Genomic DNA, 17,026 nt, shown 5'->3' on the forward strand with positions numbered 1-17,026 from the left:
AAATGAGTTTGCATCACTATCCCAACAAGTTCGTGACCAACAAACCCATAAAAGCTTTTGAACATTCTGGATTTCTTTCTGAAACTTTCATCCTCTTGTCTACAAGCAGAAGCTGATGAGATATATGCCAGGGTGTGGCTCTAAAGTGAACTATCTATTCTGCACTAGCGTCCTACATGGACTATTATAACTAAGGCTATGTCTACACTACAGCACTTATAGTGGTGCAGCTGAGCCTCTGTAGTACTTGCTGTGGAGATACTATAAGCCACCTAGAGAGAGCTCTCCTGTCAACTTAATAACTCCTGTCTCTATGGGAGGCAGTAGCTATGCAGGAGGTGGAAGCTCTCTCACAAACACAGTGTTGTCCACACCAGTGCCTAGGTAGGTATAACTTACTTCGCCCAGGGGTGTGGATTATTCACAGGCCTGTGTGAAAAATTATACCAGAGTAACTGATAGTGTAGGCAAGGCCCATTACTGCATGCGTGCGCTTTAGCGCAATACATTTTCCAAATGAATTAGTCCTGAAGCAAAGTGCTGTGTAAGCTCAAAAGCTTCCCTCTCTCTTAAAAATAGGTCCCCTTTATCTCAGCAACTGCTACGTGACACCAAATTCACGGCTGGGGTAACTCCACTGGTTTCAGCAGCCACACCAGCTGACAATTTACTTTGTGGCTCCTTGGGCCACGTCTATGGTGGGGATCTGAGTCCTTAGCGGCTACATGTGAGTGTGAAAGCCCCTAGTGTAGGCCAACAAAGCTGCAGTGTACATCAGTGCATCTCGCCCACAACTGAAATCCAAGTAAATGCCCCAGAGCAGATTGTGAATGAAAGCAGCTTTGAAAACACTTAAGGGCAGGGGTCTCAAACTCCATTTACCTTGGGTCCAGTGCCAGCCCTCAAACCCTCCTAAATGGGCCAATAAGGTCACTGATAATAGTGGGGGGGCATGGGGGGAGGATCTTTTTTTTTTTTTTTTTATTTCCAAGTTCTTAGAAATAAATAAAAAAGAAAAGCACCCCGTCATACAGCTTTATACAATTCCTCGCCTGCCTGAGAGTTTTAGTGTCTATCAAACTGAGATTTCAAGAAGCCGCTCTCTTTCTGGGGCATTAAGGCAACTTACTCATAAGTTTTGAACTCTTGGGGTTGCCAATACAGTGCATGCCAGTTGATATTGTCTCACCTCCATGAGCCCAGACAGGGATCAGGATCCTACAAGAGACATGAAACTTAGTTCTCACCCTGACACCCCCCCATATCTTCATGCTGGGATGTCCACCTCCAGCATTTGCCTCCTCACACTACCACCATCTGCGTTCTCATGCTGGGATCTCCCACCCCTGCCCTGGGTAACCAAAAGCAAAACCCACAAGGAGTCCTGAGCCAGTGCGTTTCCCCTGGGCAGCACAGTTTGCATCACAGCAGAGGCAGCCAGGGCAGGTTCTCAGACTGAGCAGCGCCCCCTACACTTGGAACTATGTGGGTATTGGGGGTGGGGCCAGGCAGAGCCCCTTATTATGATTATTATTTAAGATGGCTATTATCTGAACTCTTTCCCCATCTCTCTCTCTCTCTCTCTCTCTCTCTCTCTCACACACACACACACGCACACACACACACACACACACACACCCCGTGCACTTTTGGCCAATATCGTTTTAGTCTTTGGAGAAGCAAAGATTAAAACTTTGCTTTGTTTTCTATGCAAAGGTGGAATTACTGACACCAGCAAGGAAAATTTGTTTATTTAAACATGATTCACAACCAGTATTCCTTTAACCTTGAAGAGATTCAACACACACACACAAAACAAAAAGCTGCGCTATGTAAGTGTAAAATTCAAAGCATTAACCCAACCTTGGAGAGCTTTTAATGTACATTTTTACAAGGCCATGCCCCATTGGCACCAGCTGGCCTACTGTTAGCAGAAACCATTTTTAAAACAGTTTCCTAATAGGGGATAAACTGAAGCATTCATGGAACTAAAGGAAAATATTCCATAGTAAACATTATCTGTCTTTGGATACTGTCCAAGACAGGAGTGCTGCTATGCTTGTGAGTGTGTTACACAGGGAGAGGAAAAACTGATTTATTTTGTGTGATCAAAACATTGTATGACTCACAAAAGAGCACTTTCACTCTATACACACACTCCTATCCTGCCAGGCAATTAATTAAAGAGCACCATCCTAAAGAGACATGGATCAAGCTTCCTGATCAGGAAAGACCAAAGCAACCAAAACAAGCCTTTCAAAACAGACCACCACTTGCTTTTTGTATCACTTCCAATTCAGACCATCCTCCTGTGTGCTCCGTGTGTCTGAACTAGCCTCTACACTCCTTGGGGCAGGAGCCAGAGAATCAAAATAAATGTAGGATTGGACCAGACCTCCAGAAGTATCTTAGTCCAATCTTTTGTCGAGGCAAATACCTACACAGGTCCAGGTTAGCAAAGCATCCGACTAGTTAGCAAAATGCCGAGAGCAGTGTCAGGTTCTTGATCAATAACTGACATACGTAGGCACAGTATAAGCTTTAAAAAACCATCAAGCAACCCAGATAATCCATGCAAGGTTACTGTGAGATCTAACAACGACACCTGTAGCTTTAACTCACTCAGGGATACCAATAATGGATTGGAGCACAATTTCTACACCTCTATGTGATCTCACCACGAGCTAGAGAAAATAGCTAATTTATCCATACAAGCTCTGACGAATGTTTGGAATCCAATTAACATCAAGTTAATAGGGATATTAATATTCTCCATAGTATGGGTGCCTTGGCATGTAGCCATGAAAGCAATATGGCACTATGCCTCAGTTTTTCTTTTCATACAGCAAATTAGGCCTGCACTGGCTTTTTCTGCTGTGAAATATCTGCATTACAATGCCTTTTAATATAAAGTATGTTCTCACATATCACCTCTTAACATGCAATAAGGGAGCTGCTATCTCAAAACGCTCTACTACAAATGGGGCTTCCAAGCCCAGACACACATACAGGATCAAAACAAAAAGCACTCAATTAGCACTTTAAAGACTAGCAAAATCATTTATTAGGTGAGCTAGTCTTTAAAGTGATACTTGACTGCATTTTGTTTTGATAGTATATAGACTAGCACGGCTCCCTCTCTGTTACTATACAGGATCAAGGACTTGATGCATAGAGAGGTAGCTTGTGGGTCCTACCTAAGGCAGTGGTTAGCAATTCATGCCTTCCCCGCGCCTTCTGCCAGGCTGTGAATTGTGGCTGAAAAGCTGATTCAGGGAAACTCTGACCCCAGGATCAAGTCTGAGAAGATAAGCAGCCTCTCTTCAAGTGGTGAAAACAGATGTTTTAAAAACTTCTTCCACTTCACAAGTAACACAGCAGGAAAAAGTGACCTCTGCCCATTCACTTCATCTACTAAAGCCAATTTCAGTTCCATACATCAGAAGAACAGGTTCACCCTGTTTCTATGGAGGGGATGTTCTCCAACGTGTTCTTTCTGCAGAAAGCATATGACTATGGTGACTGTCCTACGGACACCTCCCTTCAGCATGGTACACCATCTTGGGGACAGTTGCAGCCAACATAATAGAGTAACCAGAAGTTTGTAGCTCTCTTTTACCTGAGGCACACTTTGTACACTTCTGCTAATCACCTTTTTGCTCCCTTCCTGTCTGTTCTGTTTCTCTCCCTTGGAAACAAAGGATGCAATTGTGAATCTATTGGGAGTTTTGCTATTGACTTCACTGGGGCCACGGACGTCACCGGAAGAGCCAGTGCCAGCCAGTTGTTCATGGATGACAAGCAAATGCTTCCCAGCTTAGAAACTTCCATTATCTATCTCTAGGAGGGCGGGGTTCAAAAAGTCATTCCCCCGAGAAACATCCACCTCCCAGCAATAAGCTTAAAGCACTTCACCAGTGGCACAGCAGAAGGGAAACCAGCTATCATGGATGAAATTCTGCCCTACACATCGCACAGCAGCACTCCATGACTTCTGTGTGTGCATTAACACAAGCACCCTGGGACAGAATCAAGCAAGTGCTTCCCATGACTCTGCTGAAAGCCTGCCAGTCAATCTGTCCATTTTTACCCTCCATTCTAGCTTATAACATTCCTACCCCAGCCTGCATTTTCCTCTGCTCTTCAGATTTATTTCACACAGATGTGCTTCCATTACTTTAGCCCCTCAGGGTCCTAATCATGACCCAGGATCCCAGCATGCCAGCTGCTGCAGAAATATGACAACTGGACCCTCACTGTCCTGTCTGCACTACAACTTTCCACCCAGTTTATAACCAGCTAATGTCATGGCTGGCTCGCAACAGGTTGGCTAGTTGCTTTGCCTGCACATATGATGCTTAAAACTCATGAGCCCTGATCAGCTGGCAATGTTTGGGCTCTGTCAGAGGCAGAAATCAGCTATGGTTATCTCCTGTAACCAATTCGGCACACTGGGTTTGCTCTTAGATATGGGGACACACCCTCCTTCCTGGTTCTTGTAATCCATTTAGTCAGCTCAAATATCTCCCAAACCCCAGTGCAGCAGCACACACTGCCACAAAGCCACATCCTTCACATTTAGCCATCCCTAGCAGAGGCAGGACAGTGTAGATGCTCACATTTCCCAGAATGCACCAGTGAAATGGTTAGGTGTGGATGCAGACAGACCAATAGCTTCTGTGGACACTGCCTGAACCTTGTGCTGCTTGTGACCATTTACAGGGCAGTGCTTGTGGCCGGTTCCATCACCACAGCTGAAACGGGAAGCACAGCTCAGGCTGAGTCTACACTGTGAGAAAAAAACTGAATTTAAAGGAGTTAGCTCAACAGCAAAATGTCAGTCTTCACCATACATGTCATTAGCTGGATTTAGTCTGCCCTAATATCGATACCAAAATGTCAATATCAACGGACAGGTATAGCATCAATCTCAAGTTTAAAATGCCGAATAAAGGCTAGCATGGAAGCACCGTGTCTTTCATTCGAATTTATTAGCCTCCACAAGTGTCCCGTATGTATCCCACAAAGCTACGCACTGCACCTGGCTCCCGGCTCCCCACGACTAGCAGAAGCTGGGAAACCGACCAGGGCTGCTGCGCTGTCAGTTTCCAGGTTCCCCCAAGCTGCAGCGACCCAGGGAAGTGACAGTGCTGCTGCACCTGGCTCCCAGCTCCTCACTACTAGCCTGACCCAGGAAACTAACCAGGGCTGCTGTGTCATCAGCCTCCCAGGTCCCCCAGGTTGCATGGACCCAGGAAACTGACAGCACTGCTGCACCTGGCTCCTGGCTCAGAATGCAGAGCTGAGGCAACTGTGGGATAGGTTCCCACAATGCACTGCTGCAACAGGCGATGTCTGGTGATTTCAGTCTGGAAGCAATATGTCAAATTTGTTGGGAGCCTGTGGGAAGTGAGGATACTCAAAATCGATTTTTAAAAAAACGGCATTATAAAATCAAGTTTAATAAATTCAAATGTATCTTGCGACGTAGACGTAGCCTCAGTTCCACTTTCTCCTTAAACAACTTACCCTGGGTTACTGACACTTAGCCCCAGTCTACACTTTCAAGTTTTAGCAGTATAGCCACGCTCACAAACCCTCTAGAGCACAGACAAGATCCTACTGTTCTGAGCAAGGCGCTGGAAGCCAGGGCCTTGACATATCACTTAATCTGCAAGCCTTTGTCTATACTAGCCTATTTTTTGGGAAGTTCCTCCCTTCTGTAGCTCCACTGTTGTTGATCTGCTACAAGCATGGCCATGCGACAGCAGTAAAATCGGCATGTACGTGCTATGGACACCAGTAATCTCGTAGGTGCTGCCACTCATGGAGTTGCACCAGAGATTTCCAAAAGAAGTCCAAAATAAAGACGGTCTCTTGATCTCTGCTTTTATGGGGCTATAAAACCAGGTAACACTTAAACCCCCACCGGGATGTTTAAGGATTTATGTTTGTGAAGCTTTTAAGAAGTGTTAATAACTATATTCTCTTCCTTGTTTGAAGGCAATAAAATCACCATTAGAAAAGTTTCTGTTTAATTTTCACTCCATAGATTACTACCCGTATGTAAGGAGCAAAATCCATATCAAAATCTCTAGCAAGCCCCTCAAGGTCAAAGCAATTTTCACTTGCAAGCAGGCTCATCTAAGACAGAGTTGGGCAACTTACAGACCACGGGTGGCCTGTGAGACTTCTGTTTACTGCTGCCCAGGTGCAGGGTTGCCAGGTTCCACAAGTGTCTGCCCACAGAGTTTTTTTCCTACCAGTATTACTAATGTGACATGCAGGTAAAGCAAGAGCACGTAAAGCGAGGTGTGTGCTGAGTGCATACAATATTGACCGAGAGAGCCGTGTGCTCTCTCTGCAGTCAAAGAACCACAGGCACACCCTGCAGATTCTAGGAGCACCAGGAGGTTAGCAAAACTACCCTGGCCTGGGAGACTGCCTGGTTACGACAATGTTGTGGCCTGCTAAGAAGAGGGCCACCCATGCAGCCCTCTCACTAGCTCGTTGTCCTTCACTGGTTTAAGAGATTTGTTTCATCACCTCTCTCAGGTAAACTGGCTGCTAACTTATGAACTAACCATTATCTTAAAGAAAAAAGCCTGGGACATTTCAACAACTGTCCTTCACGTATCATCTGACAGGCTTGAGCAAATGGCCAAGACAGACCACCTCTCTCTCTCGAGGGCCATGTCCACATGACAGAGATCAAGCCCACACAGCTACAGTAACACAGCTACATCCACATCCCATCCCATCCCCCATCCCAGTGTTAATACTGCCTACACTAAACAGAAGGAGTTTCTCTCTCAGTGCAGGAGCACCCCCTTCCCAGAGTGATGGACACTAGACTGACGAGAACTAGACATTCTCCTATCAGCCAAGATGTGCTTATACTAGGGGCTTTGTGGGTATAGCTGTGTTGTTGTGAGGGTGTGGATTTTCTGCACCAATGACTGTTCTTGTGCTGGTGTTAAGTACAGAAAAGGCCTAAATTCTTCTGCCAAAACAGGTATTTGCAGCAGCTCACCTAAGAAGTTCCAGAAGCCAACTTAAGGGGTCGTCTACACAGGAAAATCAAAGAGGAATAAGCTAACGTGTGAATTTAAACCACTATAATTACACCAGTGTACCTCCCCCATGAAGAGACTGCTACCCCAGTGTAAGACTACCTTTTTGTGTTTGGCTTCCATTTCTTAGAAAGGGACGTGAGACAAACTGAAAAAACTAGAGTAGATACATGAAGGGCTATCTATCCGTACAACTGGTAAAACTTCGGAAATGTACACAAGTCTTGGGTTAATCCAGGGCAACTCCCAAGTTTAAAGTAGGCCTAAAACGTCCCAGTTACAAAATCTTTCCTAATATTTATCACCACTGACTTCCTCCGAAAGGTCCTGATGCAATATTGATTGATTAATGGAGAAAGAAAGCTGAAGGCCAAGATAGAACAGTGAGTTAGCATCCGCTTGGATTTGCCAGAATTTGCACTTAATAAACCTATGAAGCAAGATTTATCTTCGTATATATGCATATGTGGATCTTTATCATACAGCACTGCAGGCTGCCCTGACAAAAGCACATCCCGCCGCACGTTCAGCCAAGTTCCAGCCCACCCAAAAATAATATAATTGGAAAGAGATTATATTATTATTTAGAATGCTGATAACATGCCCTTAATACACAGGACTAAAAAAAAGCACGATGGCACAAAACGCCAAAAACTGCAATTCCAAGAAGCACTCTGAAATCTTCATCTCAGGTGGCTTTGTTGAGTCATGTGCCAATTAAAACAATGTGGAACTTCTCTTTTATTCCAGGTAAAGGAGAGGGAAGTGAGTAGTAAGGTTACTACTTTCACTTCAAGCCAAGTGCGACAATACACAGAGCAAGTAATCATCACTGAATTTCAATCCAGATCTCAAAATGAACCAGCTATCAGGAACCGAGGCCAGAAACTCTCCCATCGACCTCCCTTACACCTTGCAATATTGAGAAATAAAGCAGTTGGCTGCTTCAGGCAGGGGACTGGACTAGGTGACCTCCTGAGGTCCCTTCCAGCCCTAGAATTCTATCACTCTATGACCCCAGATAGTTCAATTGTGTGTCTTCCTAATTGGCTTGCAAAATGGAACCCCAAAAGATTGACCCTGACTACTGGGCTGAGCTTCTGCATAATGAAGACACACCCTAAGCTGCAGAGTCTCCAATTATTACAGCATAAAATCTATCACCCATTAAAGTGACTAACACCTGCCTCCCGCACCATGTGTGGGAGACAATGATATTTTGGGAGGGTAGGGAGTTGCTGAGGTTGTTTTAGACTTTTTAACTCCTGGTGCCTTAAGCACAGACTCCTGCACCTTATTCAAGTGTGCACAAAAGTTTTCCTCTCTCTCATCCACCATGCACTGTATCTCGAATTCAGCAAGAAGCACACAGCACACTTAAGCACCTAAATTCTGAGCAAGCAATCTCACACGTAACAATGGGATTGGTCTCACACACTTAAAACAAAGCACATGAGGAAGTGCACTTTTTTTTTAAATGAGTTAGATCATTTATTTTAACAAACACAGGAGTCCTCAAGATGAGCTGGATGCTGCAACAGCAGCTCTCTTGGGCTTATGTGTTATTCCTTCATGGAATCCATTCCTGAATCGGCAGAAGACATTTTTCAGGTGCTTCACGTGACCAGTACCAGTAGTGTTGCGTCTTTTAGCCTTGGCACTCCAGTTATACTCTCTTGCGCTTAGCAGGGTACCCACATTTCCCACAGGCAGACTTCTGGAGATGGTATGCCTTGGATCCACAGCAACAGCACGACGCGTGGGTCTTATTGTGGCACTTAGTGAACGACGATGTTCCCTATGTCATCCTCCTTGGGGCGTCAGCACCAAAGGGAGTGCACTGATGGATGAGATACTGAGTGCCTAGAAAGCGCTCCTCATCCCAGCATGCCAGGCACACAGAGCCAGATTTTCAGAAGTGCTGGGCTCAGAAGTACTGATGATCATGATCCCATCCTTACTCTGATCCCTCCAGCAAACCCACTTGTTGAGGACCTATTAACACTAACCCTGCCACCATCCCAATTCCAATTCATTTATTAAGTCTCAAATTATCACAAACCCCTGAGGTTCACAACTGAGTTGTAGTGTGATGTCAGCCAGAGAGCACTGTATGGTTTTGACGGATTATCTCTGCCCTGTTCTGATTGGCAGTTTGCACCAACCCTCTTCATCCCCACCCCTGCCATCTCATGGTACCTTCACATCAGCTTCACTCTGCATCTAACCAAGTGGTTTTCAACCAATGTGCAGCAAGAACTGTGTAAGTGTGCCACGAAATTTCACCAACTCTCCCTCCACCCAGCTCTTTGCAGAACCCAAAAGGGGAGTGGGGTATTGATAAAATTTCTTGGCACACTCAGCTGAACCCACGCCAGCCGGGGGCTCAAGCAGCAAGTCTGGCTGAGTCCCTGCTGGTGCAGGTCAACAATTTCCCACCTGCAGCCACTTTGCAAAGCCAACTCTCAGGATTTTTTCTCAGGATAATTTGTCTGTTTGTGAAAGCTCCAGAAGTCACGTGATCATGCGAAAGCTTCTGTTTTCATTTTGAACAAGGAAATTTACTTCTAGCCCTTATAGTTACAGAGTAAAGTTTGTAAGTGCGAACCCTAAAGGCACACAACTGAAGTGTGACACTGTGGCCAAAAGAGTTAAAGCAATCCAAAAAATACACAATCAGAAAGATGTCAAGTAGGAATAGAGAGGTTATTTTACTTCTTATTTGGCACTGCTACTGGAATACTGTGTCCAGACCTGGTGAGGATGGGGACTGGGTGGATTTGTAGGCTCTGAAGTTTCACATCTAGTTGATACCAGTGCTTCGAGCGTGGGTGTCTCCACGACACTCTGTGCTGTGGAATAACAAGCTGTACACTCACACCAAAATGCAAGTCTACAGAGCCTGCATCCTCAGCACCCTCCTTTATGGCAGCGAGACTTGGACCCTGTATGCCCGCCAGGAAAAGAGGCTGAACGTCTTCCACTTGCGCTGCCTCAGGCGCATCCTTGGAATATCATGGAAGGACAGAGTTACCAGCACAGCCGTCCTCGAGCAAGCTGGAATCCCAACCATGCACACCCTCCTGAGGCAGCGTCGGCTCCGCTGGCTTGGCCACGTCCACAGGATGAACGATGGAAGGATTCCAAAAGACATCCTGTATGGTGAGCTAGCCTCTGGCAAAAGACCTCCCGGACGCCCCCAGTTGCACTACAAAGATGTCTGCAAGAGAGACCTCAGAGAGGTAGACATCGAGCTGGACAACTGGGAAGACCTAGCAGACGACCGCGGCAGATGGAGGCAGGGGTTACACAAGGGCCTTCAGAAGGGCGAGATGAAGATCAGACAGCTAGCAGAGGAGAAGCGAGCACACAGAAAGCACAGTAAGGACTTGCCAGACACCCACTACATCTGCAAGAGATGCAGCAAGGACTGTCACTCTCGTGTGGGTCTTCATAGTCACAATAGACGCTGTAAATGAAGTCTTAAATTGAAACTTTAAAGGGTGCGATCCATAGTCTGTGCAGACTGAAGGATGCCTACTACTACTACTGAAGTTTCACACTGTTTTGTTTCTGAATGCAGCTGTGTAACCAAAATAATCTACATTTGTATACTGGATTTTCACAATAGATATATTGCACTACACTACCTGTGAGATAAACTGAAGAATGCTATTCCTTGTGTATCATTTTTATAGTGCAAATATTTGTAATCAAGAATGATATAAAGTGAACAGTATATTGGGTTACCATATTTGAACTTCTAAAATGGAGAGGACAGCCCTGAGAGGGAGTGTATCCCTCTCAGTATCTATCAACTCACGTATCAAAGTACTATATACACTACAACACATTAATACGACATGAGTTGATAGATACTGGCACAGAAAAGGAGAACCCCTGAGAGGAAATGCTCTCTTTTTTCAATGTTCAAATATGGTAACCCTTGCAGAGCACGCTTTGTATTTTGTGTTGTAATTGAAATAAATCTATTTAATACATTTCAACTGGTATTCTATTAGTTGGCACTGCAATTAAAATGGTGATTAATCATGACCTTGGTGGTTTTTTTTTTTGTTTTTTTTTTTATAAAGATAATCACACGAACACATCACCTACATGGAAATCCAGCCCTGTTGGAAGGTCTCTGCTTCCCCTGCCTGGGACAGAGGCAGATCTGTGGCTGCTCTAAATGTCTGCACTAGTACAGGTGTGTGCAAAGCTGGCGGCAGGCCCCCTTGGGGAGGCATGAAATTCTGAAATTAAGCACAGCACAACCGGCTGTGGGGGTGCAGGCTAACCTGTCTCATTAAAAATGTTGAAATAGTTACTGTTTTTATGTATGTGTAGTCACATTTGTATACCTGTTAATAAAGGATTTACATTCTACAGACTTATTTTCTTACAGGTGCCAACAGGTTTGTTCAGTATTTTTCCATATGAACATAAACTAGATTTCTGCCTGTTTGGATCACATTAGACAGGTGGAAGAGGTGAAAGCAGCTAATTGCAGACACGAAAAGTAAAAAGTTTGCTCACCCCTGCTGTAGTACTGGGGACTGGGCAAGGATTAAAGGTCCATGATTATACTGTTCCAGCAGCTGTGAATAAACTTAAGCAAGGAAAGGCTGAGGCTTATTCCCCCCTCACCCGCTCACAGGCACACCACTGCAGAGAGGCCTAACTGCAGCCACACAGCTTCTCTTCATGTGCACAACGGCTAAATTAAGAGCACAGATCCCAACCCTATGTTAAAAATCAGAGGGACACCAACCCATCCTTCCTCTCCTTGGCATGGGGAAGCTGAGATGCCCACAAATCTTCCTTCCCCCATGGCTGATGAGGGGATCACCACCCTGGTCTGGTTTCAAACTGCTGTAACACATCCCAGCCCACCTCATTCAATGTATCTTTGCAAGGGCATTTTGACCACCCTGCCCTTGTGAAGCATCTTTTCCCCTCTGGCTCCAAGTACAGCGGAAACATACTCGCTCCCTGACTGCCACACAGACCCAACAAATTTCACTCTCCTGACCAGTGCTCCACACAAAGCAGCTCAATCAGGTCCCTTCTCCAGCCAACTCCATCCTCTTCCAGTTGTCCATTGTCGGCAGTCCTTTGTCAAGAAGAAAGTCAAGTCTGAAAACAGCCTGGGGGAAGAAAACCTGCAGTATACCTCTTCAGCTGCTTAACACCCCTCACCACACTTGATGGATAAACATACGTTCTAGTATTAGCACAACCGACCACAGAAATCCACCACTTGATTTTTACCCTTAGAACCTCCTCCCATAAATTTTACACTACAAGTAAACAATAGAGTGAGCATCGCATGGTGGCTTACTGCGGCTGATTTGCCAATGGCAGGGCTTCCCTGCAACTGGTCTGTTTCTGACAGGCCCAGATATAAAGATTTCCGTTTGTATCCCCACACAGTCCACTCCTTCAAAGGAGCCGCTCCCTGAGGTGGAGGCCTGTTTAAAAAACTGTTCAAATCCTAGCGAGCAGTCATCACTCTCATTTCTGTCACACTGTAGTCAGAACTTCACAGAGCAAACAGGATGACAGAGACCTAACTGGGAAGTCTGTGTAAGGAATGGAAAGCAGGCACTGAACAGTTTCCTTGTCTGGGTGTTCACAAAGAAGAAATAAAATAAAAACTGGCAGGATCATATGCTCACCTTAGCATTGAGAGACCATAGCTGAGCTTAGCAGCTTCTGTTGCACATATACACAGTATGAGAGAGTCCTGCCCCAAAAAGAGTTTGCAATACAACAGGAGTAACACTGTCCCCATTTCTGCAGAGGGCTTGTTTACATTAAGGGGACTGCAATGGGATCCCTGCAGTGCCACAGCTAAGCCAGGCTAATCCTGTTGTACATGTGCAGCCTACAGTTATGGAAGAGGTCCTCCTGTGGATGTATCAGAGAGGTAGCTGTGTTAGTCTGTATCTTCAAAAACAAGAAGTCCTGTGGTACCTTATAGACCATATGTTAGTCTATAAGGTGCCACAGGACTTCTTGTTGTTTCTGTGGATGTAGTAATCCGTCACCACAGGTGGTGATAGATAGGTTGATGGGAGCATTCTCTTCATAGGGATGCTGAGGTCAATTTTCAGTGCACACCAGGGCCAACTGACTCACCCATGCTTACAAAAAGGAGTCCATGACAGAGAGAGACTGAAACTGCCCAGCCCAGTGCCTTAACCAGTCCAGCTGGACTCCAGTATGAGGCTAGTGGGTGGGTATTTCACCATTTGATTCCATCCGCCTGTCCTTAAGCACCTCTTCTCAGAACAGAGTTATCTGTGTGCTTAACAGCCCTTTGTTTGGGGCAACAGACAGTGGCTGTCCGAAATTCATTAAGTTCATGCAGAAGAGACCAAAACCTATTTTGAAGCACCTGCCTCCTCTAGACTTAAGCTTTGTTAGGTTTGCTTTTGGTAAACGTGCTTCTGTGTTTTTAAAAACATATGTAAACAACCCTAAGAGGCGGTAATCTGGGTTCATCTTACACAGTGAATGATTACAACTTGCCCCATCGCTTTAAACACTTGGGGGAGGGAAGGGGGCAAAACTTCTCATTTTCTCCCCTAGTCCAGCACAAGAATCCCAAGTATGAGGGCTACAATATAAAACCTAGAATGCTACTTCCATCCCGAAACTTCATTCTACCCTTTGCTGTTTTTGATTCAGTTGAACATAAGCATGGCTGTAATCTGAAACACAACATGCAAATGAAACCAACCAACAGCTTGATTAGAAGGGAGTTCCACAGCCCTTGAAGGACGCAGAGTGAACTCTACTATCGCTTGACGTACCCCTGCACCTGCCTCAGGTAATTAAAGGTTAGACAAGACAAGGGGAGAGTAGAACCAAAAGGTTGTGGCAAACAAAAGCTGCCCATGCAAGGCACAGGTGTTTTTTTTAACCTACTAAGCAAACACATCATCATCAAAAGGGGATGCCACTTATCACTGCCCTGTGGAGATACTTAAGAGCAATTGCCAGCAAGCTAATTATTTAAGTACAGGTGTTACCCTCGTACACCACCAGAAAAGCAGACTACTCAGAAACTATTTAACTCCATGCCCTGCAGGCCCTGTATTTCTCTCCCCTTCTTCCCCAGATCTACATGAGAACAGGATCCTCCTTTCTTTATTAGTCTTGTTCCCACTGCTAATTCTCAGTAGGCGTGAAATCCTAACTCCCAGGGAAGTCAACCGGGCTTTGACATTGACTTAAATGAACCCAGGGTTTCACTCTAGGGGACGTCAAGGTATTTTCGTGGGACATGGACATGGTGAATGGAACACCTTGTTTTCATGCAAATGCCCTTCCTTTGTCACCAAAAATAGAGAGGAACAACGGCAAGTGTCAGCAGAATATTCTAGATAAAATACTGCCTAACATTTTCCAAGAAGAGATCTTGGTGGCTCCAAGAGATATTTCACACGGGGGTTTGCAATTTAGTCACAGAGATACATGGGAAATTAGGTTAAAAGATCAAGGGTGACTTCCTATTAAATAGCATTCACTCATGATGCTTACCAATCTCATGCCCCCAATAGACAGAATGTGCTCCCCGAATGGCTGCTTGACAACTAATTTCCCAGACAGCAATCCGAATTTACACAAAGGTGGTAAACTCAAAACCAGCAAAAATTATACAGCCTGTAATTAGAGTAGACCACAGAACTCACTGGCACGCCCAGGCCAGGAGCTTCACCAGATTCCAAAAGGGACTGGACATTTAGATGCATATCAAAACTATGCAGACTTGGTATAATTAGTGATAAAAGATACAGGAAGGGATATTGAGCCTCGTGCTCTGGGGACCAATAATTTCCTGCAATCAGAGACTAGGCGGACACCAAATACAGGGAGCAGGTTAATCCATGGCTGTGTCTGCCTATTTGGCTGCTGCCAGAGATAGGCTATTGGACTAAAGACTTTGGTTGGATTAGTGAGGCAATTCCAACATTCTTTACTACCAGATGAAGCATCAGTGTTACTAGCCAGTTCCTGCTCTAGCCTGCAACAAAGGTGCTGGAACTAGGGTGGGGTGCTACTGCACCCTTGGCTTGAAGTGGTTTCCCTGATAAAGAGTTTGATTCAATGGCTCTCAGCTCCCGCACTATACAAATTGCTCCAGCTTCCCTGGTCTACAATGCCTCCAGGTTGGCTCCAAACCCTTGTCTTATGGTCCTGGAGCAGCCCAAGTTCAATTGTGGCTTAACAGGCATAGAAAAAACAAAAAGCAGTCTTTCAGCACCATGAAGACTAACAATATAATTTGACGAGCTTTCACATGACAGACCACGACAGTCACACAAAAGCTCATCACCTAATGAATTATATGATTAGTCTTTAAAGTACTACAAGACTGCTTTTTTGTTCTGCAAAGGTACCGACTCACGCGGCTACCTCTTGATGCCTATGCACAGAGAGTAGGTAAAGAAAGCCAACTCAGGAAATTATTATTGAAGGCACAGAGTAGAAGCCTAGATGACTAGCCACAGAAACATCCAAGTACCAGGGCTGGTGTATGTGTTAGTTTCTGGGATCTACTGATACAAAGCCTAATTAAGTAATTGCTGTTGTATCTGAACTCTTTAGATAAGAAAGAGGAACATTATTGTGAGTGGAATTGGGTAGACACACTGCATGTGTGGTTTAAGCTCACAGCAGCATGTGTTACCCAGCCACACACTTACCTAAGTCATGAATAAAATGACATAGCGGGCTTGTGATGCACATCAAATCATTACAACCTCAGTTCAGACTCAACGGTACTTCAGTTCCAAGACAAAATGGGCAATTTCCAGATTAGTCTCATACAGGATTTCCATGGGAGAATGTCCAGCATTAGTCAGGTCCCTGTCGTCTGTATCACCTTTGGCACGTCCCTTAGCCCGTGTGACCCAGATCCTTCTTGTAAAAATGGGGATAACAGCACTGCCTGCCCTTTGGGAGGATAAATACATTAAAGATCATGTGGCACTGTAATACACAGACATCTGTTGCGACATGCTGTCCTTCCTATGATGCTTAATTCCCTCTCTCTGAGGTACAGTAGTATCCTTCTCCCAGAGAACTGTGGTGAGTATAAGTCACATTTCTGAATTCATTCCATTCAGAGGGCTATAGCTGTCACTCCTCCTCACTGGCCCCAAGGAGACTCAGGTCAGTTGCCCAAATGATGACATGGCACTGTGAAAAGAACAGAGCATGTAGCACACATGGGGAACAAGGAGGTAGGAGCAGCTGTGCCAGATTCCACTCACTAACCTGGCACACAGCACCAACCTTTCCCCCACATCTACCAATAAAAGGTAACTAGAAAAACAAGCTCTGACACCACAGCTCAGGCTGGCTTCTGGGGTCCAGAATGTGCCAGCAGAGTGCAGAACAAGCTAAATGAAAACAAGGGTTGAGGCGCATGTTACACACACCTTACTTGGGTCAGGCACGACCAGAACAGATTAACAGGAAGAAGTGCTTCTCCTGTGCAGTGTTCCTCCCTCTAATTTTTACGTCCATATGTGGAACGACTTTTGCCATGTGCACCCATATGGAAGTGAGATATTACATAAAGTCATTCTACACTCAGACAGCGTGGTGCAGGAGAGGCACCAAGGGGGGAGGAGGCTTTCATCTTGTAAATAACTAATTTCCTTAATAATAAATCTGTGTACACTTTATTATACTATTGGCTGTAATAGTTGTCTTTGGAATGAAAGTTAAAGTGAAACAGACTTAAAGTAAGTGCCTGGTCCTTTGAGACCAGGAGTAACCTGAATATTGCTGTGATTCTTGCTGTAAGAATCACACCAGGCCAGGCCTACACTACAAACTTATGTCAGTATAACTACGTCGCTAAGAGATTTGAAAGCGACATAATTCTATTGACCTTAGCCCCCTTGTTGACAGTGCTAGGTGTATGGGAGAGC

The 17,026-nt window shown here is 45.1% G+C and overlaps 1 long non-coding RNA gene and 1 pseudogene across 12 annotated transcripts in view; both read right to left on the reverse strand.

The window, feature by feature from the left end:
- LOC142009119 (uncharacterized) overlaps positions 1 to 17,026 on the reverse strand; it is a 267,936-nt gene that overhangs the window by 213,967 nt on the left and 36,943 nt on the right. The window lies entirely within an intron of this gene.
- On the reverse strand, positions 8,589 to 8,880 carry LOC142008425 (large ribosomal subunit protein eL37 pseudogene; annotated as a pseudogene).

The sequence above is a fragment of the Carettochelys insculpta genome, chromosome 2 (assembly GCF_033958435.1).
Source record: "Carettochelys insculpta isolate YL-2023 chromosome 2, ASM3395843v1, whole genome shotgun sequence".
Taxonomy (NCBI): domain Eukaryota; kingdom Metazoa; phylum Chordata; order Testudines; family Carettochelyidae; genus Carettochelys; species Carettochelys insculpta.